Here is a 19,176-nt window from a genome sequence, read left to right as displayed (position 1 = left end):
GTAAGAATCAGTCCAGTGTGCCGTGAGGATTGCTGAGCAATCACATGGGACAAACATCAGAGCTCCAAATGTATGTTAGAAAACTAACAGCAGTCACATATACAGTATGTTAAATCTCCTCGTATTTATTCATGAACTCTGCTGTACAGCTCCGGTAAGGCAGTGTGTGAAATGTTGTGTCGAGATGGCAGGACATACCATGGATCAAAGAGATGGCATAAACCTGCATTCTCTGCCACGGAGATTAGCTGGTTGTCCAACGCGATGAATTCAACCACCTTCTTTGTAATATGTTTGGCCTTTTCTCTCTCTTTCTCTCTCGAATATTCATCCTTCCATTAAACAACAGAGTTTGTTGCTTCGGTGGTGCAGCCTTTCCTCAGTTCCTTTTGAGAAACAATCGGATGCGTACACATCATGTGGCTGTGGGACTGTTTTTGCTTACTAGAATAAAATAGTTCCACACGGCTGATATTTTAGCCATGGAGTTGCTAATGCTTATGTAACATACTGTTTTGTGCTGTTTTCACCTTTTGAGAGTTACTGTAGGCTGACTTTAAAGCAGTTGTTTTGGCTTTAATCTGGCTTGCTGTGTTCATGTGTATTTGTGCAAAAAAGATTAAGCCACGGCTGGAGTTCCACATTCATGTCCCGTTAATTATTTTCTCAACAAGTATACACAGTTAGGCGAAACCAGAACGCTTGATTAAACAAAGGTACACATGCACATGTGCTCAGAGCCAGCTGACGTAAATGACCAAGATGAGGCGATTGGCCCAAATTGCTGATCCCTAATTAATTAAAGGTGACATATCATGCAAAATGGACTTTTTAATGGTTCTCTACCTGAAATATGTGTCCCTGGCATGTCTACAAACCCCCCGGAAAATGAAAAAAATCCATTCTGCCCCTGTTTTGATTTCTGCACCTTTCTCTAAATGTGTCTAAAACGAGCCATTTCAGAATTCCGTGTTTTTGTTACGTAACAACAATATCGGGTCTGTCACGGAGTCAGAGCTCGGAGCTTGTTCAGCCCATAGACTGTATAAAATAAAACTGAATCCCCCGTCCGTTTTTCATTACCTGCACAAATGTGTGGTAACAAGGAGCTTAGGAGGGAGGCATGCTAGTTGTAGGCTGTCTCAATAGACACAAAGGTCGGTTTTACTCCCCACGTCTGCAGATTTGAAGATCTAGTGGATGATTTTTATTTGTCATGGATACGTGCTAGAGCTAAATAGCCACATAGCTACATGTTCATAGCTGTAGCTGTAGCTGTGTACCAAGACACACGTCGACATACTGTCAAATAAAACAACAAGAAACACTAAATCTGTGATCAATCCTTCAGAAAGGTCCTGCTGCCTTTCTGGCAAAGGTCGGTTTTACTCCCCACATCTGCAGATTGGAAGATCTAGTGGATGATTTTTATTTATCATGGATAAGTGCTAGCGCTAGTTAGCATAGCCACATAGCTACATGTTCGTAGCTGTGTACCAAGACACACGTTGACATACTGATAAATAAAACAACAAGAAACACTAAATCTGTGACCAATCCTTCAGAAAGGTCCTGCTACAGGCGCCTCTCTGTCAGGATCAGATTCTGGATCAGATTCAGAGGGTTGAAGTAACGTGATCTCTGAGCAGCCGTGTATATTCAGCCAACATGTAAACATTAGATCAACGTGCTGGACAGCCGAGGCCACATCCACTTCCTGAGGGGGCGTGGTCAGAGAGAAAACAGAGTGTTCTGAGGACGACTGAAGAAGAGGGCTTTTCAGGCATGACAAAATCTGATTTCAAAGTGTTTTTTTGAGCATAAACTTTAAAGACATGTTTTGGGGGCCTCTTAGACCAATATATATTGATGAAAAAAGCGTGATATGTCACCTTTCAGGCATCCCTAAACTCTGTATTTATGTAAATGTATGGTTTGTCATGATTCTTGTTGAAACATTTTTAACAAGATAAAATGTAATGTAAGAGACACCATCCCTTTAATTATAAGTGATCTTTGCTCTTAGTTCACACACTAAATCCAGTTGGAAATGAATAAACTTAAAGGAAAAAAAGTGAAGCAGTTATGTTTTTTTTTAAATATTAATATTGATACTGATACTGTTTTTGAAGCAGTTTTTGCCATACTGTGGGAAATAACCTCTCTGTTTTTGGAGCCATATATTTGAATCCAGCAGACACCAAAATGCATACATATTCTGCAAAAGTTAACTTGGATGAAGGACGGCACATCAGTAGAATGCCTTTCACAGTAGAGTGATGACCAGCTCAGTGTCTAATGGCCTCTCTCATACAGCACTTCAATGGGCCCATCCTTTCTCTGGCAGGAATCAAAATGCACAAGGGAGGAATACTGGGGGAAAACAATGGTGTGTCACCTCATGGCTGCAGAATAAAAAAGAGAGGTGCTTTGTGTTGCTCTCTATTTCAAACGCACAGGTGTTCTGGCAAACAACTCAAAGTGAGTGTGTACGTGTGTGTGCATGTGTGTGTGCTTTTGCACTCACCTTTACTGTCCTCTTCTGAACTGCCCTTGATCACTGAAACGTACTGCGTCATCAAAAAACAGACACATCAAAACAGAACGTGTTTGCAAAGTTGTGAGAAATGCTCTCTGGGGATCCGGTGACTTTTGTGTAGTTCAGGGTCCTGTGGAAAAGAAAAAAAAACATAAAAACACAGAGAGATGGCAGAAGTGCTCCACTGTCAGTCTCAAGGAGATAAAGGGAAGGCTTTATCACAGGAACACACTATGCCATATAGGTTTCTCTGTGTCACTGTAGCCTTCAAGCAAGTCGTCTTTGTAGATCTAGGATATCGTGTGTATTACATATTTATACTTTTTTCTCTTTATGTAGTGCAGGTGCTAACTTTACAGAGAGTTGCTGAGCCAACACTTAATGAAAAATACACTCAAAACTATAATAATCTTCAGAGTATATATTTTCAAATTATCTGATAACAGTTAGATACTTAATAATTAGTTAAAATAATATAATGTGTTACATTTTACAGATGATAATACGTTTTCTTGCTAGTCTAACAAGGCAAATGTTTTAAGCTAGGAAATACAGCTAATATGAGGAACCTTTCCAGCCAGTTGTGCAGCTAGGCTCCAAATAGTTACTGTTTCTCTTTTAGTTGATGGTAGAAAAATCTGTTTTTCTGCACTTGTCTTTGAATGCATCACTTTCTCTATTCATTCTATTCTGTTTCAAAGATGCTGAAAAATGTAGATCCAAGGTTTTGCAAAGATATACAATTACATATGCACATAAATATACATCACAATTTATATATACATATGCATGTACATATTCATACAGTGTGGCTCTGAAAATCTGTGTTATAGGCCTTTTCAATGCAAGCCAGTGTGTATCTACATTTGGTAAAATATAACACATAAGTGCTTGTTGCAGTTCAACCTCAATGTCCATTCATCAGACCTAAGATTATCCACATTATTCCAAAGCTTTTGATTTGATCAGTAGAAGAAGAAGTAGAAGTGTAACTGGAGATAGATTCAATTCCTCACCGGTGAGTCCAGACAAATCAAGCAATAATAGCTTTGTCACATCGTCTTCGTTTCCTAAAAGAAATCAAAATGTTTTCCTTTCAGCGATATTACATTTCCCCCTGATCTACATCAGTGCTTCTTCTTTATAACCTGTCTAATAAATCTGTATTCTCACTCACACAAAAGCTTTGTGGTTAACTGTGTCTCTGCCTTTTGAAAGAAAGAAAAGCACAGACTGATGATTTTTTTTTTTTTTTTTTGGAAGACTAAAGCAACAGAAAGCTTTCTTGATTGGAAACATGGTTTTTGAATAAGGTGTGAAAAAGTGTTTGGCAGAATTGTGTTGTTGTAGTTGAAATAATGTGTTAATGATGGTGATAGAATAACAATGAAAAGTGAAAAGTCCACATAGACTGCTATCATTCAGGTGAGGTAATGATGGGTTGTTACTGAGCATGGAATGCAAGTAAAGGATAATGGATAGTGACCAGGTTGTTATGATACATAGAATCCCAAAAGGGTGAGACAAGACAGAACAACCTACTCACTATACATTATCCCAGTTATAATCTGGCTACCAACCAAAGGTACAAACAAGTTGATGTAAGTATTGATGTAACGATGATTTGTTTACACAGCAAAAAAAAAAAAAAACAGTCCCTAAGATTTGACGGTTGGCGGCGCTTTCGTAGCAGAAGTGTTTTTTCTTTTTTTTAAGTTGTGTTTTTGAGCATTTTTGCCTTTATTGGATAGGAAAGCTGGAGATAGAAAGGAAATGTGAAGAACAGAGAGTGAGGGAAGACATGCAGCAAATGGTAGAGGCCAGGAGTCGAACCTCTAACCGTTGTAATGAGGACTACAGCCTCGGTGTATGGGATTAATAGGCCAACGGCGCCCTAACAGAAGTCTCTTTATCAGTGGGTTGAATTAAAGATGAAGAGAAGAAAGAAAAAAACTTACTTTATTAATCCCCATGGGGGAAATTAAATTTTTCCACTTGTGTTTTTTGGTCATGCTACACACACAGTTTGGTATATATATACAATTTTATGCACAGACATGCAGTGGACATGCACTCAGGGAGAGATGTCAGAGTGAGGATGCTGCCATCAACCAGTGCACCACAAGCAGTTGGGGGTTCGGTGCCTTGCTCAAGGGCACCTTGGCAGTTCCCAGGCAAGTGAACCAGCACCTCTGCAGCCACCAGTCAACTTGCCAAACTTCTTCCATGCTAGGACTCGATCTGGTGACCCTCCGGTTCCCAAGCCAAGCCCCTATGGACTGAGCTACTGCCACCCCGTTTAAGCAACATTAAACTTAACATTTTCATTCATGTTTAAGATATAAGTCTGCTTTACTGTAATAAATCACAAAGAACTTAACGATGCCATCCAATGCCACGTATTTCATGATATGTCACTGGTGTTGCTCTTGCTCTTCAGATTACTGTGGTATCAATATCTACATACTGTGTACCTTATTATCTTGACATACTGATCTATGAGTTATCAAAACAATATGACAGTCTTGCTTAATTACCCATATATAAAAGTAATGTTAACCTTGAAGCTTTCAATTTAACCACCAACATTGTTTCAAAGCACTGCACTGCTTCTTTTAAGGGTCTAAACTACAGCAATCAGCATTAATCCCTGTACTTAAATCCTGAAATATGACTCCTTTATGAACAGATGCTAACGTTCAGGTTTAAAGGATTTTACTTGCACTATTTTACAAATGACATTTCACAGAATCACACAGTAGTTACCGCTCTGCATTGGTCATACTGATTATACTGCTTGTTTGAGATGAAATGATGGAGATAAGCCAGGTTACCTCCAGCTGCCTGAGGCAACTGCAGCCCCAAGCATTATTTGACCTGAACCACCTGGTGGTTGTCTGCCCAGCAGCAGAAACTGTTTAAACTGTTAAGAATATGAATTATCTATGGTATAAAGTTGCACAGTTGTGTAGGTTCATTAAAACTCGGGAAAGACTTCCCCTCACTGTTTCATGGCTCCACATAGAAAGATGCTTTGATGTGATTTTTTTAGTCAGTGTCCTACACAACTGAAGAAGGTTAACACCATGTAACAGAGTGAGACTGTATTCAAGCCTACATGTTTAAACTGCTGGACTCCTAACCAGGAGACAAAAAACATGGTCTCTGAGTGCTGAGTTACCAAATGCTTGTATTATTATTACATTGATCACTAGCTAGTCTCCACATTTGGGACACTAAGTAGAGGCTGAGGTGCACGGCAGCAGGGCAAGGCTCTGGGTACCAGACAAAGCTGTTTGGCTGAGCTTTTAGCTTTCTCTGCAAAGTTGGTGAACTGGTCCAGAGGGAAATGAGCAGACCAAATGCTGGACTGCTTTGGCGACTCAACCAAAAATGTGACCCACTGTTTCTCCGAATCCACCACAGTTGGTAAATACAAGAATGACAAACTGTCGTCTTCACTGGTGGATGTGCAGCCAGGGATGGCACACAGGGATGGCACACAGAGTGGCACAAAGAGAACACAGGCTGTGCATACATAATTAGCAAGCTACATAATAACAAAGTGCAATGAAGAGATGTGCTCCCTCAGATTTTTAGTGACGGAATGAGCTTGAGTGTGCTCATTATGTGGCCATAACTTGGTGTGTTTTATTTGATTTGTTACATATTTATTTGGTAATAAATATCTGGATTAAGGCTCAGTTCTAATATTTTTAGATATATAATAGAAGCCACATATGACCATAAATATCATAGTTAGAATTTTTTTGTTGATTTGGATTCCCAGAGGCTTTCATCAAGTAGCAGCTGAAAACATAGTACTTTTAAAATGACTATAATCTGAATAGAAAACTTCATTTAAATGACCCAATATTTAAAGGAGTATAATACTTGTTGATTTAAATTTAAGTAATGCTTCACTTGTTTTTATTTTGCTGTAATTTTTGGAATCTAATAAGTTAATGAACTATGCCTTTTTATATTGGTTTTGAGATTTAATGTCAAGAATGTTTAAAGCTGCTGTTGGTAGTCGTGATATAAATATCCGATGTGAGAGAGATTTCGAATGTCAACACTACCCCTCCCATCTCTACTGTTGTAACCCCGCCCACAAAAGATCGTTGTGTGCGTTCTATGAGGAAGTAGTGGCTTCCCAGCCAATCAGGGCGACACCGCCACTCAACCAATCAGGACAGAGGGTTGGGGAGTAGCTCTGATTGGTCCGTGATATCAGGAACGAGGGGAATAATCACATTGCTTGATACAAATGCATTGGAAAACACAGAGGATTCACCATAATCTCAAATTACTTCACTTACAGATGAGTACCGATTGGTATTATGACCTTTTCTCCAAAACCAGCAGAAAAAAAGTATAGTTTTTGTACACCATTCCTACCAACAGTACCTTTAATTGCTTGCTTTTCATTACATGCAAAGACTTATATTGGTATTTGACCCACAGTTACAGTGCTATGAAGTACAGCTTTAAAAATAATTCATGAGCCTTTTCAGTGAAGGTAAAAATGATAAAATTGGTTTGCTTTTATTTTTTCTCAGGGCTTCTCTAATTTCCATGTCAGTAGCATGCCTCTTAGCAAGGTGAGCCATCATAGTAGGTAAAGAGGTCTGGAGTGCTTCAAGGTTGAAGCTGAATAGGAACATATATTGCAGTATTTTAAAAGTCACTTACATAAATGTTCTGTCCCTGTGGATGCTCAAAAACAATAGAATTGACGCTCCCCGAAGCCAAAAAAGCACTTCAAAGAGTGTATGTGCAAAGGGAGAGTTCCCTTTAGATTTGGAAAGGAGAGGAATACCTGAAACTGTATAAACACTCTTTTTCTAAAAACGTGAGATGCATATGATTCAATAATAGGAAATGTATGATTGTTGAACATAAGTTGACATTATTAGAGTTTGGGTTAGAGTTTCCCTTTTTAAAAAACTGACTGATCAATTCCCAGTCATCTGTTATCACTCCTAATTAGATTGCTTCAGTACCAGGAGATATATTATTGGGAGCACTCCCAATTCGCTGGCCAGGGGTGGCATGGCCCCCTCTTAAAATCTGGTGCCACCCCAAAAATCCTGAACTATGGCTATTTTCCCATTGACATGAGGGACTTTTGTTGAAATCACCAATTTGTGCTGTGTTGCTACAGGCTGCTAGTAGCATTCTTTCCATCTAATTGTTGCACATTTTCTTTCGTTGTGGCTTCAAATTGTAGAAACATAGGGACAAATGATGTGCTCAAAATGCATTGATTTCTATCCTTATCAACAGAATAAGTTTAAGAACGAGTTGTATGCTAATAAGATGCATTATATTAATGGACATGCAAATTAAATGCACTATGATGTTTAAGTCCCTGAAAAAAATAATGGTGTCAGCCTCTAGAGCAGGGGTTCCCAAACTTTTCAGCCCGTGACTCCCAAAATATAAGTTCCAAAGACTTGTGAACCCCACTGTCCCTCGAAGTGGTTTAATGTTGCTTCACTACTTACTTCATACTTCGAAATTAGTTTACCTACATGCACATGTGACTGTGTTTCCTGTGCTGCTGTGAATTAACCTGCGGCTACTGATCCTTTTGTTAATTCATTGTTAGCTAACCTTAATCCTAACTTTAGGAGTCTTCTGGCAACAAAGAAAGGCAGAAAACTAATGAAATGTACTAATTTGCAGGATTTTATTTCAAATGTAACACGATAATGGGTAAAATAAATAAATTTAGATTATTTAAAAAGGAAAAAAAATCTGGAAGACATCTCACGACACCCCATTGGTGTCTTGCAACCCCCCAGGAGGTCCCAGCCCACACTTTGGGAACCCCTGCTGTAGAGAGTCGTCAGAGGGTAAAATATGCCAATTGTTTCCAAATAATCATTACATAATTATTTGTTAGTAACTCTGTTCCTGGTAAGGGATGTTCTATGATTGTTAAGTTCTGTCTGTGGTTTTGATTAATTCATTACCAGCTGTGAAATCCAACTGAGAAACAAATGTTGGGGTTTTTATGTGGCCTATGGGTAGGACACAAACTGAGTTGGTAAAATACTCAGTAGCATTTGAAGACAGAGGCAGAGGCTGCTGTATAAGGATTAGAGATACAAAAAAATAATTGCCTGGTTCACTTTCATTTTTGGGAGTTTCCAAAATAAAACAGGTATTGATAAATATGACTGAGGAAAAACTTGTTTTGCATCTCCTTGCATGTTTTGGGGATTAGCAGCATGCAAGCCCCCCTCCACGTATCCAACATGGCATGTCATTAATGTCTTGTTCTGCTTTCACAATCATTTCCATTATAACACTGCTGCATGTTTATCTTTTCAGTGTGTAGTTCAGCAGTTTACCACCCAGGGAAATAAACAAGCCATTAGTTCAAGTGATGCTAAACTGGCCTTCCTGAATATAATCTGGTCCCTGACATGTTTGTTTCTGTGTGGCCATATTGTGCTCGTGAGTGTGTGTGTGTGGTATGTGTGTGTGTGTGTGTGTGTGTGTGTATGTATGTGTGTGTACATGTGTGACTGATCTGATGATTTGGAGGGCAACCCAAACAGACAGGGATGGCATTTGTTGCATGAGAGGGGGGTTGTACCGCTTCTGTCAGCTACAGCACACACATAATGTAAGAGCACAACACAAATGCCACACACAAACACACACAGACACATGCACACACACAGTATGCAAACTACATTGCCTGTGGCTTTTCAGATGCCCCCCGGGTTTTTCCTGTCCATCTGTGGTGACAGAATGACCACTCTGCCCCCTACCAATCGAGCAGAGCCATGTTGAACCGCACGCGTACAGGAACACCCTACAGAAAGCCGCCGCCTCACTGCAGGAAAGAGCAGCATGAATCTTGTTTGTCTAATTGACAGCATTCCAGCCGCCCAAACAAACAAGCCTTGTTGCGGTGAACTCAGTGACACATTAAGCTCGAAACACCTATGCCCTTCATTATAATTGATGTGGAAACATACAAAGTGAACTTTTTGTGAAGGGTACTGCTGACAACAGGCTTTGATATTCTCCTGTTTTCACGTTTCATCAGTGCAACCTGCAGCAGATGGACTCATGCAAATGTTGTTGTGCTGTTGTTGACGAGGGAAGAAGAAACAAAAGTCCAATAAGATCTGTATAATGTGGTAGCTTATGACAAGTGCAAGATGCTGTGGAACTGCTGTTGAAATGAATATGATTTATCATTTTTTTTAAATGTTGTTACTGTCAACTACAATCAGAATTAATTTACTTATATAATTAAGTTCCATTTTCACAAGTATATTAGCAAAAGCTGTCTGGGTTTCCTGTTTTTTTACTCCACTATTCAAATTACAATATTAGGACGACAATATATACAACATAATGTCATGCAAAGGAACCCCAAAGCTTTTCTGTTATATCACTTATTAAAGGCATAGTGTAATTCTTCGTTTTAGATGGAAATATCCAGGTAATCAAAGATAGGTGTGAACCTCAGTGATGCAAAGAGGTCAAACTTTGTACATATTTCCTACAGTTATTCTTGACATACTGTGCCTTACAAGCTATAATTGGTCAATTGCTGTCCAGTATTTCATATGAGTAAGAACTCAGAATCTCGTATTGTGTAATAACGCAGCTGCAATAGCTCCTTTAGTGGGACTTTAAAATTGCTGAGCTTCAAGTTCAATAAACTATGCTAAGTGGTAATGTCAGCAGCAGTTTATTTTACTGGTTTCTTATTGTATGCATGTGATAATCAAAAGAAGAAATTCCAACACAACATGACATGTAATAGAAAGGAACCAAAGAAAAAGTAAAACCACTTTTACATTTGGATTGCACTAAATTTGTATTTTACAGACTAGAACCCTTTTCTGTTGATCTCCCAATATGTATATAACTTAACAAAGCTGTATTATAACATATTAAAGGCATCACATTCAAAATGAGATTACAATTTCCTTACATAATTAAATTCCTCAGTTTTAACATTGATGTGTTGTCTTTTTAATTTTTTGAGATGCACCCATTCAATTGGAAATTGCACTGTCTCAAGAATCTTCTGATATGTATGACATGTATACGCTCAATACTTGCATCCTGTGGCACCCCTGGCGTGCTACTGAAGCCCAGCTTGTTTTGATAGCTGCCTTCAGCTCGTCTTTACTTAAGTGTTAGGTGTTTCCCATCTCCCCTCCCTCAGATTCTCTATTTGGTTCAGGTCAGGCAAGCTGGCTGGCCAATCAAGCACAGTAGCATCATTGTCACCAATACATTTGGTAGTAGTTTTGGCGCTGTGGGCAGGTGCTAAGTCCTGCCAGAAAGGGGAATCAGCACCTCCATAAAATTTCTCAGTAGATGCTCTGAAATTTCTTGATAGATGGCTGTGTTGTATTTGGACCAACACAGTGGACCAACACCAGCAGAGAACATGGCGCCCAGAGTCATCTAATGGTGCGTTCACACCAAACACGAATAGAGTCATTCGCGCGAATGAATCACATGTAAAGTTAATGCAGAGGCGCGAGTAGACGTGAGTAGAGGACTGGCGACGCAAATTGCGCGATTGGCGCGCATTATTTGCGCTAACGACGCGCAGCGAATTCATTCGCGCGAACAACGCACAGTGAATTCATTCGCGAACGATTCGCGAGAGTTGAAATATCTGAACTCAAGCGAATGAATCGCGGCGCGATAGCCGATCGGCGTGCAGATCCCCCGGTGACGTGTGTTGTGTGACGTATGGACAAGCAGATTCCAACGGGGATTCCCTCATCTGGAATATATGGGACACTTTGACTCTATCACCGTGCAGCTTCCCCAAACTCTGTGACACTACCTGTTCTTATGGGATGAGGAATAAACAGGAGCTCACTGTGAGAACAGAGAGGGAGGAGGATTGTGTGGTGAGTTGTGAAAAACTTTGTCTGTCAGCTATCGGTTGTAGTAGTAGGAAGTTATCTCTGCCCACTTTAGTATAACCGGCTTCCCCATTCAATGTCCGCGAGCTCAACCTTGTTACTGCGGTCAAGCCAGCCTCCACTTCAGAAACGAAAGTCAAGCCAGCCTCCACTGTATTCTGTGTGATGACAACAGACAGCTGTGGCGTGGGAGCCCCCCTCCCTCTCGCGTATATTCGCGTCTTGGCAATCGTTTACACGCGATTATTATGCGCAAATTGAGCGAGTCATTCACGCGTCTAGCGCAATCGTTCGTGTTTGGTGTGAACGCACCATCAGACTGCAAAACTTCAATTTGGATTTCAACACCTTGAATTCTGTGCCTCTCCGCACTTCATCCAGACTCTAGGACCTAAATGTTGATTTTACTTCCATCTGAAGATGACATATGTGCGTGGTGGCTCTTGATGTGCTCACACCAGCCAGAGTCCACTCCTTCTGAAGCTCTCCAAAGTTCTTGCATCAACTTTTCTTGACAGTCCTCTCCAGGCTGCGGTCATCCCTGTTGTTTGTGCAACTTTCCCTACCACACTTTTCCCTTCAAGTAAACTTTTCATTAATATGCTTCTATACAGCACTCAACCAACAGCCAGCCCTTTCAGCAATGACCTACTGTGGTTTACCCTCCTTGAGGAGGTTGTCAATTATTGTTTTCCGGACAACTGTCAAGTCAGCAGTCTCCTAAGTGGTTGTGGTTGTGTGTACTGAACTAGACCAAGAGATACATGATATTAATACTGTTTGAATAGCGATTTACTCAAAGTCAAATGATGAGTTATTATATTTTCAGATGCGCTCTATTAGTTCTTTTGAGCTGTAGGCCACAATTATCAAAATGAACATTGAAAACATCCTCAGAACATTTTGGTTTGCATGTAAAGGGTCTTGAGTATATTCCATTTTTATTCCTTTAAGTAACTGATGGAAACTTGCCTTTTCACTATATTCTAATATATTGAAATGCACCTGTAAGGTTTCATCACGCCTTTTATTTTAACATTTAACACATTGTCCCAGTTTTCTGGAAAATGGGGTTGCAGATGGATATGCAAAGCATCCATACTCAATAATTACAGCGTATATTTTCCTTTTCATGGCTTTTCCCCAAACATCAGTTAGAAGCCTGGTCTTCTGAGGCAGCCGTTCAGCCAGAATACACCAGTTTTACACAGAAATCAATCCAGTATTGTAGTACATTTAGGACAGACAGCTTGGCAAAGGTTTACATGTGCTCTGGATTGACTGATCAAACCGAAATCTAAAAACATGATTTGGAAACACTGCAATATACATGAGAATGAATTATTTATGCTGCTGTACAGCTTCAATCAAGGAAATGAGATGAGCAAAGCCCTGATCATTACAGGAATGGCTTACATCAAAGCCTTCTAATTTGTGTGTGCGTGTGTGTGTGTGTGTATCTTTACAAATTCACACCCAATCTTTATGCGTGATTGACCTAGAGCTAACTCCAAAGAAAATTATATGCCAGAATTGTATGAAGCTAATGACAATGGATTATCACATGCATTATGTCTGCAATATTATCTTTCTGAAACTACTAAAAATCTAAACGACCCAAAGAAATTTTGGAAAGTTGTAAAGTCCTCTTCGGGTCATGTGTCCACCAATGATCTTCCAGACTCCTTAGTTAAAGATTCTTGTACCCTGACTGATAAAACAGCCATGCTAAATTATTTCAATGAACACTTTACTACGGCAGGCTTCCTATTTGATTCTTTGCACCCTGAAATGACTAATAGTCAAACAGTCATTCCGGCATCTCCGGATATCAGTAGACCCAGTCATAGTCTTTTTCATTTTATGCCGGTGTCTTCCATCGAGGTCCAAAGAGCATTAAAGAAGTTGGACTCTAAGAAAGCAGCTGGTCCTGATAAACTTTGTCCGTTCTTTATCAAACTAGCTGCTGATTTTATTGCTGAGCCACTGTCGCAAATTTTCAATTTGAGTCTGATTAGTACCGAGATCCCTAAAGTCTGGAAAGCTGCTTTTGTCGTTCCCCTGTTAAAAGGAGGCGACCCCTCAGATGTAAATAATTACAGGCCGATCTCTAAACTGTGTGTCCTGGCAAAGGTGCTTGAAAGGATAATCAGCGACCAGTTAAAAGGACTTTCTAGACCTAAATAATATTTTATCCAAATATCAATCTGGTTTTAGAAAACAACACAGCACTATTACAGCGGCACTTAAGGTTTTAAACGATGTAACTGAGGCTCTTGACAGTAAAAAACACTGTATAGCTCTGTTTATTGATTTGTCAAAGTCATTTGACACAGTGGACCATGGGTTACTGATTAATGCCCTCCAACGCATTGGCATATCAAATGGTGCAGCATCCTGGTTTGCCAATTACCTGTCAAACAGAACACAGTGTGTACAGGTGGCTGGAGCCAGCTCTTCTTCCTCCTTAGAGCTCCTAAAGGGCGTGCCCCAAGGTTCCGTTTTAGGACCTATTTTATTCTCAATTTATGTAAATGACCTGTGCGATAACTTGTCAAATGCCTGGTATCACTTGTATGCTGATGATACCATTATTTACTGTTGTTCGTCATCAATTACTCAAGCTTTTGAGTTTTTACAGTCTGCCTTTGATATTATTCAGTCTCGTCTGCTGAAACTAAAACTGGTCCTGAATGCAGACAAAACCAAATTGATGCTTTTTTCTACTTCAAATGAGTCCCAAGGAAACGTCCCCTCAATCGTAACCTCACAAGGGAACCACATAGAACTTGTCGCTAATTACAAATACTTGGGTTTTATTCTCGATAGGGAGCTTTCATTTAAAACTCATATATCCAACCTGGTCTCCAAACTTAGGGTGAAACTAGGTTTCCTGTACAGGAATAAATCCTGTTTCTCCCTCAGAGCGAGGAAACTTTTAGTGTCTGCAACATTCTTGCCTCTTATTGATTATGGTGATGTCTTGTACTTGGGAGCCTCGGCTAAATGTTTGTTGTCTTTAAATAGTGTATATCACTGCGCGCTGAGGTTTGTCATGGGTTGCAAACGCCTCACTCACCACTGTGAGCTTTATGTCAGAGCCGACTGGCCATCCCTGAGTGTGCGCAGGCAAACACATTGGCTTCATCTAATTTACAAATGTCTACTTGGCTTGATCCCAATGTATTTATGTGTTTATCTTCAGAGATCAGGAAGTCACTATGCCTTGCGCTCCTGCGACACCTTGCGGATGTGTGTTCCCCGTGTTCGGACAGAGTTCGGTAAGAGAGCGTTCAGTTTTGCTGCTCCTACTGCTTGGAATAAACTCCAGAAGGACTTGAATCTGTCGGATCTCATCTCTCTGGACACCTTTAAGTCTATCTTAAATGAAAGAAAGACCCCAGAACAGTGCCTGTGTTTTTAAATGCTGTTTTATATTCACAAACTGCACTTTACTTGAAAATAAGTTGCACTTATTAAATTATTATTGTTTGCTTCTACATACTGTCTGCATATATGTTCCATGTTGTTGAGTTGTGCCATTTATTCTGACGTGTGCTGCTGACCTCTTGACCAGGTCGCCCTTGAAAATGAGGTCTTGATCTCAATGGGACTTATCTGGTTAAATAAAGGTTAAAGAATAACTTACAAGTCTTAAAAAAAATATCAACAGCAGCGTCATCACCAGGGCCTCATCTGAGACCAGAACACTTCAGGAGACCATTCCTACTATGTTGAAAAACAGATTTATCACGCATATGACAAAATATCATTTTTTGAGGTGTCTTCAGTCAGAAATTTTACATAAGTATGGTGCTAATTTACAGGAGAGGCAGAAATAAATGTCAAAGGTTAGATGCCACTTCCATTAAAGTGAAGTTGGTAATTGAACATGTGACCTTTTCAAAAGTATTCATATTTCACTAAATGGCATCAAAGAGTAGGAACTTAACTGGTGCAGAAGTCTGTTTTGGACTGAATGAAAGAAGAAGAAATGTAAGCACAAATGATAAATATTAGCATCAGACATAGGATTTTGGTCCCCACCTATCAAAGCCCTCCTCATTAAACTACCAATTTTTGTTTCCTTCTTGCCCTCCAGAATGACTCTTAGAAGTATTTTCAGATCTGGTGGCCTCTTTCAGCTTAGTATACAACATAGCTCATCTTCTTCCTACAGAATTCAAAATATGTTTGAATTAATGTCCCTGAAGTTGGAGTTTGGTAGGAAAATAAACTAAAACTAACTGTCAGACAACTGGAAGAAAACAGTGAAATCATTCTAAAGGTGAAGTTTATATTTTTTCGTTCATATTAATTTAACTGCTTGCTTTGAACCCAATTATTCATAATTTTGAAGTGACGTCACACAATTAATTTGAGGGCAAAAAAGGCTTCCTGCTGCCACGGGCTCCGGAGAAATGACCAAACTCTGCTGCCAACTGAGAGATTAAAAGTGTTTTAAAAATTCCTAACAGTTGAGCAGACATTTCATTGATGTTAGGTTGAAGTAAACTCACAGTTTTTTTAAATGATGTATGTTTAGTCGATTTAGTACTTGTTCTGACATGGTCGGTGTGAGTGGACCTTAGACTGTATAAAAAAATGGACGTTTTTATACTTCTGCATGAATAATATGTCACGTTTGCGTTACTGACCTGACTGGATTAAAAGTACATTTAGCTGTCTGTATTTTTCTAGGCTTTCATCCTGGTGGCAGTGTAAAGGGAAGTATTTTTGTTGAGATAAATGTTAACATCACCAACGTGACGCTGTGGCAAAGACTTCTCAGGTGACATAAATATGCCTTATTCTGAAGAGATGGACACTTAACAAGCCCGTGCTGCAGCTCCATAGAGCGTTTAATGGAAGTCATCATTTTACTACGCTCTTTATGTCCTCCAGGCTTCCACACTGGTCACATGACTGAAAACTACGAATAACTCATATAAACCCACTACATTGTATTTACGTATGGCACTCAATGTGGAAACTGCGATGTTTTGACCCTTATGTTTTTGAAGTGTATTACTGAACTAGTAAAGGCTGATTTATACTTCTGCGTCTCCCCTACGCAGCAGGGGCTGACGCGGACATGAGCCCCACATACTTGTGCGTCGATGTGTCCGTGTCGCGCAGCAATTCTCCTCCGAAACGCTTGAGGGCAGTGTGGTCTCTCTGATAGCCGGTCGCCTGCTTCCGGTCCTGCTACGATCTCTGTTTACTTTTCCACAGCGATTCAGAGCGTGTTATGTTAATCTACAGCTGATACATGTTGCTGTTTATCATACAGACATGATTACATGAAGAATGGAGAGGAGGAGATGAAATACACGGCCGATGTGTGGCCGATGTCCGGGATCCCGGAAGTGCTGTGAATGCGGGAAAGACAAAGCCGTCGAGCGGACCAATCACAGAGCTTGCGGTCCGCGTCGGCTCTACACTTAGTTACATTTTGGAGGAGGTGCACATCAGCTACGTGCGTAGGCCTCTGCGTAGGTACGGGAGCTACGCGGACCTACGGCGTAGGCTACGCCGTTGGCTACGCCGTCAATTCAACGCAGAAGTATAAATCAGCCTTTAGGGATTGCTTGTAATCATAGCATGTGAGAACTTCTTTAAAAAAATCACCAGTTCTGTAGCTGATTTAGTTTTAGCACACAATAACATGACATGTTCTATAGAAGCAACATAATTGCACTTAAAATTCATGTCTGTTTCAACCCTCCTGTCGTTCACCCAGGACTACCATCAGTAACACTAACTTCTTCGACAACAAGCTATCGATCTTTTAATGCTTAAACATGCCAAACATGATGTTGGCACTACTTGAAATGCTATGGGGCATGACTTGACTTCTTTCCATGCTTCACTGGTCACTAGTGCACACACACAGACACACACACACACACACACGAAGAGAGATAGAAAGTGAGAGCAAGAGAGACACTCAGTGCCAAAGAGAGCCATCAGGCTTAACTCTTGACAAACATCAGCAGCACTTTCAGGAGCATTTGGAGCTTTTGGCAGATGAGGAAAATAGACCTGTTATTGGGCACCCGAGTCAGCTGTTTCTTCTCGAGACCTGCTAAATCCATCCTCTCTGCCTCCCACCACCTTTCTCACTGGAAATAAGGTCATGCTCCTTTTGAATCTCTGCCAAAGTTGGCGTACACTGTTTGCACGGTCCCTGATCTAATTGGAGACGTGTGAGTGCTTCAGAAACTCCTCACCTCTGTTACAGTCACTGATGTTTTAACAGTATGTTGAGCGGTGAAACTTGATTAGCACCTTTCAAGTATTGAAAAGCCGTAGCTGTTGTGAAACAGAAGGAAAGGGATCGAGACTTTTTTATTAAGAGCTTTTCATTACTGCTTCACTGTGTAGGTTTTTATAGGCCATGCAAAGTGTTTCTTCCTCTTCTATTCAGATCCTTTTAACCACAGTCTACCCTCGCATCCTATTACCTCCCATAACCCACCCCTCAATTTCATGGAGAGTTGCATTAAATATAAATAGAGAGAAATGATGGGCAGGGATATCTAATTGTTTATACACCATGTTGAATTTCGGGGCTCTCTATTGAATTAATAAGATATGATTTCATCGTTAAAGATTCATGATGAGATTGTGAGAGTGTTGGTTTTAATTCTTCGGGGGCTGGCGTAGGCTCAGAGGGACTGAATAAAATACAGTCCCATAAAAAACACTGAAAAATTGTCTGACCTTATTTAACTCCTGAACAAGAGCTCTCGAGGGACTATTGAGAGAAAAACCAGTGCAGTGCAGGGGGTAATCAAAACCAATCCAGTCAATCAAAATAGAACTTCACTCCCAGGAAGTGCTGCGTGCTGAGACAAACACTGTAACGTGCATAAAAATAAATAAATCACATTTTATCCTGATCTTACAGATGCGCACACAACAACACACACAAAAACACATACACACTCACACTGACTCAGACGTAAGGGGGACTTGTACCCTTTCTTCTATCCCTTTAGGAAAGGATTGCAGGCAGCAGTTCCTATTTATCAGACTGCCAGCCATCTGAAATCAAATTTCCCCTGAAGACACCATGAAATTACAGATATTTTCTCTCCCAGTCCACCTCCCTGCCAAAGCCCACAGGATAAATATCACAACTCTAAGCCTTTCAAGCTGCTATAAGCTGGCACGCTGATGACATTTTGACCATGCCTCTGTTTCTCCCCAAAGCCTCACTTCTCAGTCACACATGCGCACACACATACACATTTATACACACGCGTACACTGTGTCCGGAGTTTCTCCCCTCTCTGTCTCCCTCTAGCCCCTCTCCTAGTGACAGGCTTAGCAGTGCAGTGATCCATGGTACTAGCCGCCTGTTTATCCAGGCTAAGTGCTCTTTGCTGTGCCGCTCCACTTTTCTCTGTTGTCTCAGACCTGTTTGATTGATAAATATTGCAGCCAGCAGGCACAGCCAGCCTCTGACCTTAAGATAATGGAAATAGTTTGGGAAGCATAGGACAAAGGCTAGCCAATAACCCCGCCATCGTGTTCGGTATGTTTGGCAGGAGACATGGCAGGTAAGATGGATGGAATTAAGGTAATTTGCTGTTCAGCCCTGGTCCATGCTGTGCACTTAAAAACCTTCTATGACCATGGTAAAGTAATCTTGATATACTGATGAGTGTGTTTAGATGTCAGCTTTTAAAACCTGAAGACTAATCC

General features: G+C 40.4%; 1 long non-coding RNA gene across 2 annotated transcripts in view; it reads right to left on the bottom strand.

Moving 5' to 3' along the window:
- Nucleotides 1-2,167: 2,167 nt before the first annotated feature.
- Nucleotides 2,168-19,176, bottom strand: part of LOC117813142 — an 81,924-nt gene continuing 64,915 nt past the window's right edge. The window contains exons 2-3 of one of the 2 annotated variants that reach the window (XR_004631328.1): nt 2,528-2,669; nt 2,168-2,405 (exon numbers count right to left, since the gene is read on the bottom strand). This is a non-coding gene — a long non-coding RNA (uncharacterized LOC117813142). The remainder of the gene's footprint in view (nt 2,406-2,527; nt 2,670-19,176) is intronic. The other variant, XR_004631327.1, reaches the window with a different exon arrangement.

This window comes from Notolabrus celidotus, chromosome 5 (assembly GCF_009762535.1).
Source record: "Notolabrus celidotus isolate fNotCel1 chromosome 5, fNotCel1.pri, whole genome shotgun sequence".
NCBI lineage: Eukaryota > Metazoa > Chordata > Actinopteri > Labriformes > Labridae > Notolabrus > Notolabrus celidotus.
Note: the sequence above shows the minus strand (reverse complement) of the source record. Positions and strands in the feature narration are given on the sequence as shown.